This window comes from Hetaerina americana, unplaced genomic scaffold (assembly GCF_022747635.1).
Source record: "Hetaerina americana unplaced genomic scaffold, ioHetAmer1.1.p SCAF_13, whole genome shotgun sequence".
NCBI classification, from domain to species: domain Eukaryota; kingdom Metazoa; phylum Arthropoda; class Insecta; order Odonata; family Calopterygidae; genus Hetaerina; species Hetaerina americana.
In genome coordinates, this window is record NW_027286403.1 from 16026151 (window position 1) to 16041724 (window position 15574).

At 41.4% G+C, this 15574-nt stretch overlaps 1 long non-coding RNA gene across 1 annotated transcript in view; it reads right to left on the reverse strand.

Annotated features, from left to right (window-relative positions):
• LOC139686163 (uncharacterized) overlaps positions 1–15574 on the reverse strand; it is a 303845-nt gene that overhangs the window by 194630 nt on the left and 93641 nt on the right. The gene's annotated exons all lie outside the window — the stretch shown is intronic.

A 15574-nucleotide genomic window follows, 5' to 3' on the forward strand; every position in this document is an offset into this window, starting at 1 on the left:
ACCTGTTCAAAAAAAGATGGGACTGGTCTTTCCACGCACGAGCTGCTTGACGGATCACAATCAGTGAGGTTTCTCCAACATTATCACATAACTCAATAGTGTAATAGTGTAGCGGCATCTGTTAGAAGTAAAACACCGCTCTGTGAGAAGTAAAACACCGCTCGTAGCTCTATCTCGACTTGTCTCTATACAACAGTGATTTTTTTCTTAGCTTGCACGCGCTTGAAGTACAAATTTTTGTTTCGGTGGGAATGAAGTTGTCGCGCGTGTACATTGAATTTTGTTTAAAATTCAGTAAAAGTGGGGGATCGGGATTGGCGCGGTGGCTATCGTACTGGCTTCTCACCAAGACGGTTCGGGTTCAAATCGCGGCGGTGTTGAATATTTTTCAGCGGTATCTCGATCCCTACTTGAGGTGCTTTGTGGAGGGCACTTTGGGTGAGTACGCCGTCCGTCGGGTGGGACATTAAACTGTGGATCCTTTGGCGCCTTTCGTAAAGAGTAGGCTAATGCCGACGCCGGGTTTCTCTCCACCCTTCATCCTTTCCTGTCCATCCCCTATGGCGCAAATGACCTCATCTATCGGTCGCCTCCCCTAAATACTACCACTACTCGGGAAAAATGTAGCTGAAACTCATGCAATTACTCAAGGGACATTCGACAATGAATCTATGAGTCAGGAATATTGTTGTGGGAAGGAGAGGGGGTGGAAGGGGTCATCTCCCCACGACCCAAAAAAGCTCCGACGTCGCGATCGAACGTGAGGGCGATGTTGATCGTTTTCTTCGATTGGGAAGGGAATATTCATTATGCAAGTCCCCAAGGGAAAAACTATGAATGACAGTACTATATTGAGGTTATGAGAAGGTTAAGACACGTCCTGTTGCGGAAGAGACCAGAAATGTGGAAAAATTAGTCTAAGAGCTTTCATCATGACAAAGCAATGGCACACACATCATTGATTGTTCCCAAATCTTTGGTCAAAAGCAGCACGCCGGTGATCCCCTAGCCACCCTACTCTCGGGATTTTCCTCCAGTGGACTTTTTTCTATTTCCTAAGCAGAAATTCACCTTAAAAGGAAGCCGATTTGAAACAGTTGAAAACATTCGACAAAATTGTACCGCAGACTTTGAGGCTATCCCGAAAGAAGCGTTACAGGCGGCATTTGAAAGCTGGAAAAAAACATTGGAAGAGTTTCCATGGTAACCTAGGGCTGTATTTTGACGGCAAAAAGCATGATTAAAGGGTAAATAATAAAATCAAGTATCTATTCTAACAGTCTCATCTTTTTTTGAGCAGGCCTCGTACATGTAACTCAAACGTGCTCCTCAGGATTATTAAAATTAAATTGTCTAATGCCATATTGGAGCATTGTTAACAAAATAAAATAAGGTGAACTTTTCTATAAATAAATCTACAAGTATACCCACAACCATACAGCTTTCATCAAGTTTCGAATCCTGGACAATAAGCCCATACGTTCCGGACTCCCTCGAAAAGACTTCGCGTAATCAGTTTCCACGATCACATCCGAAAAATGAGACACCGATTCGCTTCAGGCGACTCGTTTCCGGGAAGCGAGAGCAGACGACCTGCCCGCACCTTGGTCACTGGACCAGACGAGTGCGACGGAAGGGCTCTGGTGGCGGAAGGGGACGGAAGGGTGCGCGTAAGGTCATCGGGAGCCGCGCCCCCGCGGGGATACGGCCGATGCGGAGAATCAGGTCCGAAACAATCTGCTTTTAATCCAAAACCAATCCTCCGAAAGGATTTGCTTTCTGACTGGACCACAAACCATTCTGAAATCCGGATAGGTCACGACCTCAGGATGGCCTCGAGAATCTGGGACAAAACTTCAGAACTCCATTTTCAGGTTTTCCAAACGAAAAATTTGGATCTTTTGCCCGCGAATCACAACAAAGATAAAATAGTGAAAACATAATTTAAAAAATTATGCTTACACAGTATAGATTCTACTGTGATGAAATTTATTCACAAATAGTTTTAATGCTCATGTAAAATCGAGACAAGTTTCTTTGTAGGTATTATCAGAAACATTTGCAAGTCGGAGAAAAATGTAGCAAGCGAACTTGAATTAGGGATAAGGCTTTGCACCCAGAAGTCGTGTTACTCATACAGAAAGAGTGCCCGCGCCATACAGGTAGGTACTTAAGGTTAACGAGATAGCACCACAATCACAGCTAACTTATTGGTAAATAATTTCATTAACAAATGAAAAATACGTTTTTCTCGTGCTCCTACCGGAATTCTAGGATATTTTCCATGAATTTACGAATCTTTCCGAATACTTTCAAGATACACTGCATTTCAAAGTTTCCCACGTGCCCAACACTCCCTCCTCTCTCCCTCAGTCGCGTGTGTTGAGTATACGGACCCGAATTACAGCCAAAGATTGAGGAGAATTTAAGTCCAGGATCAAGCAGAAAATACAATGAAAATGTTAGACAAAGACTTTCCTAATTTCCCACACCGAAAGTGTCTTCCACGAAGTACCTAAAACGCGCATAGTTAATAATTGTTGCTTCAAAGAACAGCATTACTCAAGTTCAAACATAGAGGGACGGGCCATGTACTTCACTCATGTGATCTAATAAATGCTGGCAAAATTGTAAATCTTAGGCATTCATATTTTGTCAAGATAATCAACAAAATAAAACACATGCCATTATAAAAGAATACAACTAGATGCTAAGTAAAACTCTAATTCAACCATTGAGTAACATACGATCAGCACCCCTCATAGTACTCTGCTTAAGCGGATGAATAGATACTGACTCTACTCTTATGGATGAGGTTTCAAATGGAAAATTATTCAAAGGAGTAAAGAGTTAATACAATAATGCTAGGTATGCTTACAATCAATCCCAGTACGTTTCATCCTGAACTACGTCAACTCGAGAGATAGTTGACGGCAACTTTCCCAATTGTTCAGGACTCAAAGGCGTGTACCGCAAAAATGAATTATAGCCCAAAAGGACGTAGATATGGCTGCAAAAAACCTCCCTTTAAAAAAAACTTCTAACCGAAAATGACAAAAAATTAAGTATTTGGATTCTCCGGGGAAACTGATGTTCCCTCGCTCCCGACAAAGGGAAGCTTCGCCAAGGAAACGTACAAAAAATTCGTTTCCGCCAACAAAGCGACGACATTACAATACAAATTTATTTCGCAATTAAAGCGACAATCCCCTCATTTCGGAATGGACTGAGGAAAAAATTACTGGAAGCCTTCCTGGCCAGGCTGCTCCGACGGAAATTGGTACCGAAGCCGTCATGCATTAATCGCCATTGGAGGGAGAGAAATATAAATCACGGCACCACGCTCCACTATGAATGGGAGGGGAAAGAGAAGGCAGGAAGGGCTAGCTGAAGTCCATTCCATGCCGCTTCCGCAGAATTATTCTTCGACTGGGAAATTGGCAAGATATCGCGGACGACGGAAACAAATGGCAAATCCTGCGCGATTACCAAAACCCTTCGGAACGAGGGAAATGAGAAACGAGCTCCCGACTCCAGGGATAAAAGTCCCTCTTTTCCGTCCCACCGTTCGTATTACACTTCCATTAATTCTCGCCCACGCCGATCCACCCCCGATCCCCGGGGCTCGCCCACCTTCCCCTGGAGCCTGCATCCCCCATAGACCACCATCGCGGGGAGGACGACTCCCAAATGTGCGCATCCCGTCCCTCACGCCGCCCTCCCCTCCCCCCTACCTTTCCTCCCAGAGCTGACTTTTGCGTCCCAATCTCGCCCACCGGACACTGTGACTTATGGCCCGAAGGCCTTCAAACAACTGCCGTGCCGCGCCCCCGGAGGTCGTCCCCCGCGCCGCGGGTGAATACATTCTCCCCCTCCCACACGACCAATTAATCATCGTTCCAAATCGTAAGATGGCCAAGATGATGAATGAACCGTCATCGATCCCTTTGCATGACATTAGCCTCCATCCCACCTCAATGAGCGCCTATCGAATTTTACACGCGAAGACTGTGGAGGCCTGACGGCGTCTCGCGGTGTCAAAATGTAGTGGCGAGGCATTTCGAAAGGATTGCCTTGAGGGGTAATGCTGATCCAGCGAACGCACAAAACCTAACCGGGACGCAAATATTCAAGGGGTCTTTGCCGATCATATAGTTTTCAACTTCGATCCAAAAGAACGGAAAAAGGAAGATTTAATAGAGCCGCAGAATGAGCGGGGAAAAGATTAGAGAGAATCCATTCCCTAGGGAAGCTCAACCCCGGGCACAATTCCCCCTAAGGGCGACCGGTGATCGTCTGACTGTGGCTTCCTCTACATCAGCACCGAATTCTTATGAGGTCAGAAATAAATTTTATCCTCCAGATTAATCATCAAGTTTCCAGAAGGAATTCCAACACGTATTAATTAGGAGTAGGAGGTTTGATCTCGACGTGACTTAGAGCTTCACATTGGACAGCAATGATTTCCTATATTTTGCTGCATTTAAAAATTAATATTTTTTTATCGTTCCTTTCGTTCATTTCCGATTCTAACGAAGCTAAATGACAAAAAATCAATTTAACATGAAAGCACGCACCGCACGGTGACCAATTTTATATATATATATATATATATATATATATATATATATATATATATATATATATATATATATATATATATATATACATATATACCTGGAAAACGATAAAATTAATGCTGGAATTAATGTACACAATGGAATTAAATGAATTCGTTAACTCTTAAGTGAAAGTCACCAAAGCTGCTATACCTACTCGGTAATTCCACCTGGCCACTAGCTCATGCTTCCCCATCAAATGAGTTAGTTGCAATTATAGAACAGGTTATTGCTTCATTAACATGCAAAATTTTAGTAGGGAAAAATAATATTACGTAAAATAGCAGTCGCGGAATTAGCTATTTGAGTAGTACACATATATGAGTGGCACACATATAAAGTTGGCAATGCCGAAGAATTGAAATGCCACAACCCAGTATGTTTTCAAAGTGGAAAAATTATACTGAAATTACTTACTGTATCAAAAACATTCCTTGGCAAGAAAAACTACTTTTAAAATACGCAAAATGTAAATGCCGTTCTCTTTCATCATAAAATATAACGGTACGGTCTCCTGTTCTTGACTAATCTATCATCACAAAATAGGTAACTCTAGAAAATTAGCATTATTTCAGATTTCGAATTCCAAATAAGTGCAAATCGTAAAAAATTATACTAGGGTAACAGGGATACTAGGGTAGCTTACTGCATTCTGATAATCATCGGATGCTATGTGGTATTCCACTCCTATATAAAGAGTAAATGACAAACCACTCGGTCACTCATATCCGGTGTCCACAAATACCATAGAGCATATAGTCAAAGGCGTGTCTATCGGAAGAAAAGTTTTGTCCATCTTCCCGAAAAATAGCCTATTACCAACTTATTCTTTGATCAGTTCGCCTTAAAACAGAGTTCGGTGTTACTTTCGGATGGATCGCTTATTTCCTTGACAAACTTAAAATTTAAAGAAGTGTTAAGATTTGAAATACAAAGGGGACAGTAACTGGAAAATATTTTTCATCTGAAAGCCCCAACACACGCCGTGCTACAAAATGTAAGGGGATGGCGGTTCTTCGCTCGCCCAGGATCGCCTACATTTCGGCTAAAGTTCACTTATTCAATTAAATAATCTTTGAATCAGATTAATTTGTACGCTCTTGTTTATGACTCCCGTAATTTGGAAAGGGAAAGCAAAATTTGATGGCAAACGAAATAAACTGATTCGATCGTCTAAAAAAGAGAATTATTTATTCTCACATTTTAATCCCGGCTTTGAATCATTAGCACATCCGTCGCGGCTTGAAACACATTCATTTAATGAACGGCTAATTAAATTATAATCTCGCAGACAATTTTCAGCTTTTAATCAATAACCAATTACAATTTTAGGATCCTCGGTGAAGGAGAGTCCCAAATTTTATGAATGACGGTTTGAATTATTAAGTTTAATGCTACGGGGCTTATTTAATGGACGGCGACCTTTCACATGGCGACAATAAGCAATAAAAAAATCGGAGAGCTAAATTTCGAAGCAATGAAGGAGAGTTAAAACTTTCACTTCACAATTTTAGTTAACAAAAAACCCAATACGGATAAGTGTGAAATGACGATAACATACAAGACAAAAATGCAATATCCCTAATGGTTAATAATGTTTTCTGAATGAGAAGTGGTGAAGTGTAGGTGTCTGCTAACGAAACGGAAAATCAACACTATAGGGGATAAAAAAGTTGTAATGCCATACGAAAGTGATTTAAACAGAGACCGACTGACAGGCAAGCCATACCACCCCCACACGACCTGGCCCGAGGGTCCTGTGAGGTGAAGAATCTAAGACATTATAAACCCGTTCACCTCTTCAGTGGTGAAAACTAATTAGCGGGTTATAAACCGAGGAAAGAGTGATGAAAATGTGTCGGAGAGCCCCTAGTTTCAGCGGAAATGAAGCCGAAGGAAAGGAGATAGTGATAAAATATGAATGGACTAAGTAAAGAAGAAGTTAAGATTATCATGGTAATCACTCCTTTTATGGAGACCCATTCCCTATTATTTTTCTAACTTTACCCACGACTATACCGACCGCCCGTTCTGCCAATTTATCTCTGAAACATTTCGAATATGCTTAGATATTCTTTGTGAACTATCCCCTATGGCTTCGTGAGCCCCTGGCATAGATGATATTGGTCGGCTATTGCCAGTTCCTGGATGGCCCCTGGCATAGATGATATTGGTCGGCTATTGCCAGTTCCTGGATGCACGATGGCCAGCGGCAAATAAGAACTAATCTTAAACTAAAAGGTAGATCTTTACCAAAGGAATTTCCCAATTCCCATATCATGTTTCCGATTCAACTGTAATTTTGCCGGCTTCTTCCAAAAATTTGGCCCTTATCCCAATGCCTTCCCGAATTTTTGAAGACATTTACAAATTCAAGAATTTTTCCGAGTGACTTGAGTAGCCCCTGATAATGGACTACAGTTTCCAACACTCATGCACAAGGTTAGAAACTAATATTAATCAAAGCAAAGTAATATTTTAAAAAACAAATTTTTATGAAGAATATAAGCATAATTAAATAATAAGAGTTTTTTTAGGATGAACAATTTATTTTTGACAACAGTTTCATTTTTTCAAATAATTTACGTTTTTTGCACGGTGATAATTTTGTAATCACTTTTCCACGAAGAAGAGTACCGATTTCGTCACTCACAGGTCAGAGTTCACAGCGCGGTTACATGACCACTCGCCCGCCACACTCGGCAGAAACGATCGTTTCAAAGTATCACAACCACCCTCATGTGATGGGACTGGCCGGCCCCGCATATCCACTTTTGCTACAGGTCACACTGAAATGCCTCTTATTTCCCGTCAGTCTCCCATGAGAAAAATTCTCGTGAACAACGAAATAAGGGGCGCTCATCCATTTCCCGTCGACAGACTTAATAGTTTAAGGATGTCTGATTTGGACTCCACACGTTAACGATAACGACTTCATTGACGAGGGAACATTTACCCGGTCTGCGGAGTCTATTGACATTTTCGTCACGCACCAAAGCTTAAATGGTTCATACCAAAAGAATTGCTACTCTAATAAAACAGTGATGGAGAGATTAATGGTCCTAGAAAATCTTTGTATTACAGAAGTAGTCAGCTACGTTTCATTCAGGGAATTTGCTGTACAATAACTGAAGACCCAGCTGGCATATAGCACGTGAATACGCACGAAATAATAATATGTACATTCCAAGAGTAGTTTTCATCAAATTCCAAGAAACTGCAGGAGGTGCCGCAACAGTAACTTTGAACGGAGTCATCCGCTAATATGCATTTCAATGCAACAAGTTCAGAGGGTAAAAATGTAGTCGCCTCATGACCGGGATTCGAACCCGGATCCCTTGATGCCCGGCCGAGTGCTTTAGCCAGTTAAGCTATCGAGGAATCCTCTAGTAATGTGAACAATTTTGAAGGCCTTAAAGGAACAAGATGTAGCAAAATACCGTACATACGTAGTCACAGGCATTCGTAGTCGGGCGCGACGCGCCACAGTCCACGAGGTTAAAGCCAGCTTCAAACACTTGGGCTGTTTTTACCTTAGACACTTCCAACTTCTGACAATGGAAAACAACCCAGCTCGGAAATGTAGACGCCTTGAGTAGGAACACGAAAGTAGTTAAGACCATGTACTTTCTTTTCACCGGAATGCTTACTTTCTTGCATAAACATTCATGCAACGGCTTGCTATCCACTTGCGCTTGTCGCTCACCCAGATAGACGGCACTGTGCCCCACATAAGTTTCACCGCGCCCCACATAAAAGCCGGTGGGTCGGCGGTCAGGTGCGGCCCCTCTTGGGGGACTTCCAAACGCGCTTCCCAAGATCTCCAGTAATCCTATGAAAGGACACGGCGAGTGCATTTCTCCATCACTCCGCTGCCACTCCATGCCCGCGATGGAGTGCAGTGCTCCTGCAAGGGGTTTAACATTTTAGACCTCAAAGCTGGCAGCTGAGATACGAGGTGCGAGGTCAATGAGAGTTTCTCACTCAAGTAATCTTTGACTTATTAAGAATCAATTCTCCAGCAATGCCTTCATTATGGTTTCTCTTCACTATGATTGTCTGCACAACTCCAAAGTTCCAAAATGCCACTGAGGAGCGGTCGGGTTCAAATTGGATCACCACAATAGAAAATCACCGTATTCCCAGCTTCCGGACCTCTGGTATATACTCCGAAATAATTCCGATCCGTAATTATTTCTGAAACGATTTTAATTAAGAATCATTGGGAGCGACATTTTTTTGTTCTAACCTTCCATTTGCGGCATTCGGTTTGGTATAGTACGCATAATTTTGACGATTCAATGGGTACGTTAATTAGGCATGGGATTTTCGAAAATAGGAAGATTTCTGTGCGATATCAGACATCGCAAAAAAATATCTTGGATCGACTTAGCTTAGTTGGCCATGAGGATAACTCGTAGGCAAATGGGCGTGGCGCTACGAAACTTTAAAGGCTTTGGCTTTCACTCGAAAAATAAATATGATCGCACGTTCTCGGGAAACTGTAAGGGATCGAGTATTTGGCTACCAAGGAGAGGGTGGATATATTAAATAAAAAAGAGCATGGCTGATGTGTCGGAGAAAGGGAAACATCCGAGGGAGGAGCCATGGGTCACGATGGAAGTGCCGGGATCAATAAAGGAAAAGTGAAAAAAGAACAACTCCGGAAAAGATATTAAAAAGCGGCGATGCACAGCTTTAAGGTCCAAGAAAAGAAGAAACGGGAGAAAGTCGAAAGGAAGGTTTCTAGGCTCCTTTAAGGAAAAATGTTTGTCGAAAAAAATAAGGAGAGGAAAGAAAACAGCCGGTAGCCTTCAGCGAGAGACAACGCTTCCCAGTGACGGCAGCCTCTGGGGATTTCTCGGCCCACCAACGCTCCAGTGAACTTCTCTAAATAAGTATTCCATAAATATGACTAAATGATGCGGGCGACTAAACGCACTGACGTGCGAGAAATCAAAGATGCGCGCCCGAAAACGTGTGGCATCATCCTCTTCTGAATTCAGGCAATCTGACGAGGGATACGCGAAGGGTGAACGGACGCGGGGAACGCCAACCACACAAATTTTAAGTACCGCTCTCGGCAAAATTAGGTCAAATTTCATTCCAAATGACAACTAACCACCTTTAAAAGAGCATCAGAGGTTATTAATTACTAGTGGCCAACGACTTGGGTGAAACAAACGGTGGAGTCGCCTACCCCGCTCTCGTGCCTTCGTCAGTTTGCGTCCAATCTCGCCGGAGTTCGAGCCGAACAAACATTAGTGCGCGAATCCCATGGCATTCCAACCCCGGAATTGGCTGATGGAGGCGCTGCTGAACCCCCTCCCCCCGCGTGAGTGAAGTACTTCCAATAAATACTCCAAACGAAAAGAAACTCATGTGATTCCTCAAAATTCCGCGCCATCAGAGAAGGCGGAAATGAACAGGGGAAAAGGACAGAAATTAAATCGATAACGTGGGCGGATACATCAATGAAAAAAATATAAAAATGAAAAAATATCCTCTCCAGAGTAAACAGTACAAAGAAATGATGGGCTGAATACCTCACAATTTCGAGACCTAATGGCGTCGCAGGGTGATTGAACTTATATTTACCATGCTTAAAGAAATGTACGTACATTTTTCACTTAATGGCGCCATCTCTATCTACTTCAGCGCAATTACGAAAATATCATGTTGGTAAACCTTACTATTTATAAAGCCCGTAACAAACAACATGCAATATCAATAACATACATAAATAAACTTCATGTTCACACGCACCGCCAAAAATGCCCAAAATATTTTTCAAACTCCCGCATAAATTGGAAAAATAATAAGTATGTCCCAGTTTTTAACCTGCCATCACAGATTAAGATTCTAGAAATAGAGTATTTTGATAAAAAATATTTTAAATTTATCGTGAAATATATTATTATATATAAACAACATCAAATCAAGGAAACAAGGCGACTAGGTGTTTGTGGGTGAAACACAAAGACTGCGCAAGTACTCGACGGAGGAGAAATAGCACTATGAGCAGGCTGAATAATAACAAAGTAAGGGAAACTTAATTAAAAAGCTGGAAAATTAGTTAAGATAAAAAATTGGGGCAAGGTAATGTGTTTACTATGTTCCTCAAAGGGATTACTAGAAAATGAAAGAAAAAACTCCATGGAATGTATTCCAGTAACTGCCTTAACTTAATGTCGTTCCTTCCGTAGTGTCTTCCTTGAACTGACCCTTCAGTCCATTTCAAACTGATGGAATTCCCATACATATATATATATATATATATATACATATATATATATATATATATATATATATATATATATATATATACATATATATCGTTAAAAACCAGCTTTTTTAATGATAAAAATATTATTCCATATTATATTATCATCCCAGGGTATCCCAAAACTTGGAAATTTATGTTTCCAATTTTTTCACAATGAATTCAACAACCAATTTTGATAAAAAAAGAGTTTTTCTTACAAAGAATAGAACTTATCGAACTTGAAATTTCGGGTACAACTTGGATTGCGGAGTTCACTCATAACCGAAAACGACAATTTAATAACGTGTGGAAACGATACGCGAAGCTGAAAACTTTCCCGGGTGGGCACAAACGATGTTAGAAGGGCGAAGTGACTCAAGTTCTCACTCTCCCGATGTCTTCGAGGGGAAATATATTTCCATTCCGCACCATTCGAATCCAGAGTTTACAAATCCAATTGCCTACGCTCCGAGGATTCGAATGTTCGCGAAGAAATCCGCACATTATGGAAAAAACAGCGTATTGGTGTTCCCAAACTCTATCCGCACCCATTGCTCGGAGGGTAACGAGAAGAGTGCCTTGCAAATGGATTGCAAAAATTGAGACTCGGAGACTGCGGTCTCGTTGAGGTGACGATCAAATCATGGCAGGGTCTCAATATCCCTTTCTGCATGCAATAAAAAGAGGTCACCGGCCGCGACATGAATCAAGAAAACAGCTTCGAGGGGGAAAAACACTCCTTCCAACCCTCCTCACGCAGGCATGGGAGACGTAGAAATGCTGCCCCAAACTATTGACAGTCTGGAGACGCAATATATTATTCACTCAATTTAAAGATAATGCTTTAATCGCTCTGACACGTGGTAGTCGACCCTGATGTGTGTTAATCGATTCTGAATTCTGACGTAGTGCCCTGATTTGTGGCAAAATCCCACAAAAAATGCTTTCCCCTTCGTCAGTGTTAGGTAAGCCGCTTGCATGAATTCCAAAGCACGTGACAAGTGTTTCTTCACGAGATGAACCAGAATTATTGGTTCCTTTATACCGTGTGATGTACAAAACTTATCAATCAAGTACTCTTCTGAGTTCAAAATCGTGTCATAAAATTTATAGCCGGTACTATATTTACCATAACCTGTAAAATAAATATACATATATAACCGGAGTCAATAATTTTCCCCTTGAATTACAGCTTAATTAAAATTGATATCGGAACCAATGGTGTTATATCACGGACTGGTGGTAATAGAAATTTATTAAAAGGTGGAGACGACTTTTGAAAACCCATTTCCTAGAAAATAAGCTTTGAGTCAATATTATTAGCCCTTGGAGACCATTTGATACAACTAAACGTATGCACCGACCTTAATCTAAGCAGTATACTATAGATATCGCAAAATGTAAGCTGCTCAACTCCCTCACACGTTTTTATGCAAACTAAGCCAATCCATCACGCTTGTTCTCGCTCCAAAAAATGTAAAAAAGTACATTTCTAGCCGGAGCACTTTAAAACTATTTCCAATTTTTATAAAAGCTAGAAGTTTACCCTAGATATCAAGGCAACTGACGTTCGTATCACCAAAAACATTTATATCAACGAGAACGTTTATACTTCACCCAGGACGTGTTGCACGTTTCCCAGCCATGAAATTCATCCGCATTCATCCCTAAGTACTTAAAAAATCTACAGTGCCCTCTTCTCATTTGAATGAGGGATAGAGCGTTTCCTGCCGAAGGGACATAGCGAGTAAAGAAATCAAACGAGGGCCGGAATTCCACTATCTCCAGACTCCCCATTGCAGCCATAGAATCCTGCAACTCGAAAAAATTGCAATGGGGAGACTGGATTGAAAAATTCCGATCACGTGTCGTCTCCCCCGAGCGATTTATCAAAAATCCGTGCGGGCGTTCAATGTGTGGTGTGGAGGAGGGAGTGCGGGAGTTGCGGAATGGCGCGGGGAGAGGTCGTGGCGGAGAGAGGGGAAGTTTTAATGGTTACCCTGGATTAAATTGGGGCGTCAAAAAGAGAAAAATAAAAGGGAAAAAATACGGAAAGTACGGCGAGACTCGTTTCATCCATGCCATGGGTTATTTGTGACACGTGGAGGGGGATGGGCGCATCCTTCGGTTGACGATTATTGATGCGGCCCTGCGGAACGGGAAGGAAATACGTACCTACTCGGAATGCAAATATAATTTTCCTCGGGCCCGTTCAACAAAGAGATGCATGGGACGTCGGGGACCCCCGAGTGGGATATGCCAGTCACCGTATTCATCCTACCGACAAAGGCTCTATATCCTCCTCTCTGCTGCCCGTCACTCGCGATTGTATTTCCCTTCCGAGCATACTAGTCTTTCACTCAAAAGGTCCGTTTATTTTTTGCCCTCTCGATTGCCATTTCGGCAGAAACGAAATAAAAACATAACAAATGCACACGATGAAAACTTTCCCTCGCTTAGCAGCATCTGCGAATGAATAGCTATCAATTTGAAACAATATTCATACTGGTAAGCCACAAACTTCAGATCTGGAAGAAGATATAAGGTGTCATTTTCCAGCGATCGAAATAATGAAGCAACTCGATGATAGTTATTCCAAAACTAACAATGATAATTCAGCATTTGAAGTTATTTTCAATTCACGTAATGGAATAGAGGCAAGTTAAATGTTAAGAAATGAGAGGATGAAATTAACCATGCCGAACATAGCCCTTGTTTTTCAAGGATTTAAGGGGGGACCACCAATTAATGGCATTTTGAGAAGAACTGCGTTCGCTAAAGATCCCTTTACAATGATGAGGGAGTTGATTAGATGGACCTAAGTAATGACGTAAGGAAGAGATTAGGGAAAGGTTTGATTATGGGTATGACTCATTGTGCCTCCAAAATTTCGCCATTTCGGAGAAAAGATAGGCGTGGGCTAGAGTCTTTAAGATATGGAAGGGAGAATAATGGACAAAATAAAAACGGCCGAAAGGGAAACGACCCAAGGAGTGCGAGGATGGGAGAGGTTGTACTCATAAACTTTGAGGGCAGGGAAAGTGAATGTGAGAGATACTTATAAGCAATGGGGCGCTAAAAACTGTGATACAGTGAGAAATATTTGGCGAGATATGAAAAGTGAGGAAGAGATTGGGCCTTTTGGACGTCAGGAGGGGGCGGAATTGAGTACGTGATGCTGAAAAATGGTTTGGCGTAATTGACACGGTGAAGGTATTTACTGTCACGTCAGGAAATGCTTAAAATTGTTTTAACCCAACGCGAACCACGATAATGCGCAATAATTTTGTTTCGTCCATTAGACACCTTTCTTAAACATATATTCTGATAAAAATAGTAATAATGAATGGATGGGTCAAAAAAATACTTATCTGTGTGAAAATAAATTCATCACAACAAATTTTCATTCATTTGCATGGTAAATAAAAATTCTTGATAACATATCGGAGTTCACATGCCACATTCATCGATCCTTTCAGCGGATAAAAAGCACACTAACGAGTTATTATTATTATTGGTACTCTACCAATTCCGAATGGACACGGTCTACGTAACTGCACAACCATTCATTTATTTCCCTCCCTTAATAAAACACAACCTGACATCCGTCACTACCGTGAGTCTCTCTTTAATTGTGCATATTTCATTTCTCCCTTCATCCCGTCCAACATGCCCATCATATCCCTTCCCCTTCCTCGTTTGCATAACGTTCTCCCCTTTATCACAGTCTTCAAAATCTCTTTCCCGATCAGATTGCTCTGCATCCATCTATCCTGCCTCCTTTAGATTTCACACAATGATCCCATCTCCTCGCCAACCATGCTCAGCAAACCTTGTGTGCCTTTCTTTCCATCCATTTTATTCTTCCCATCCTTCTCCATACCCACTATTTAAAAGCCTCCAATTTAAGCCTATCATCTTGCCTCAATGACCACGTATCCGTGCCACACAAAACCACTCTCGATATCAAATTTTTGACGAGTCGTTTCTCAACACCCTTACTCTACGCGCTTGTCAATAATTCCTCCCTCCTTGTGGAGCCTTCTTTGCCTAACTCTTATTCTTATGTCCCTACAACAATGACCATCTAAGTCCAAAACACTTCTGATATCCATAAGGCGAGTTACATGCATATAAGGCGAGAATTGGAGGAATTTCTTTAACAGACTTTATATGAATAATGTGAATCTAAGGTTTGAAATTTTTGTTTTAACTTTCAATCATGGAGAGGGAATAAAAAGTAGGAAATAAATATGCCAAAATACTTTCAATCATACCACATACTTAACCATTACCCTACATGACTCGGACCTGAATGCATTTACGTCCTTACGTCTCTGGCGTGTCAAATTAATTCCCGAACCACAGATGGTTTTTCGGAATTTTCTAAGAAATCTAATGCACACCTGAATTTTAAGTCCACGTAAGACGCCCATATCAACAATGTTTACACAACAAACTAAATAGCTTCATGCGGCCGTCCTACACTGTAGAATGAAACCAGTCGACTGTATCAGAGAGAGAAAATAAAGGAATACACGAAGAAACCGCTAGGTATGTAAAATTATTGAAACATTGTGTCAAACTCTTTTCGCCATCATTGAGGGCACTGGCTTACACCATTAACACATGAGCACTAACAATTACATAGGAATTAAATGCACCCTTATGAAATTGAGACAAGTTTTGC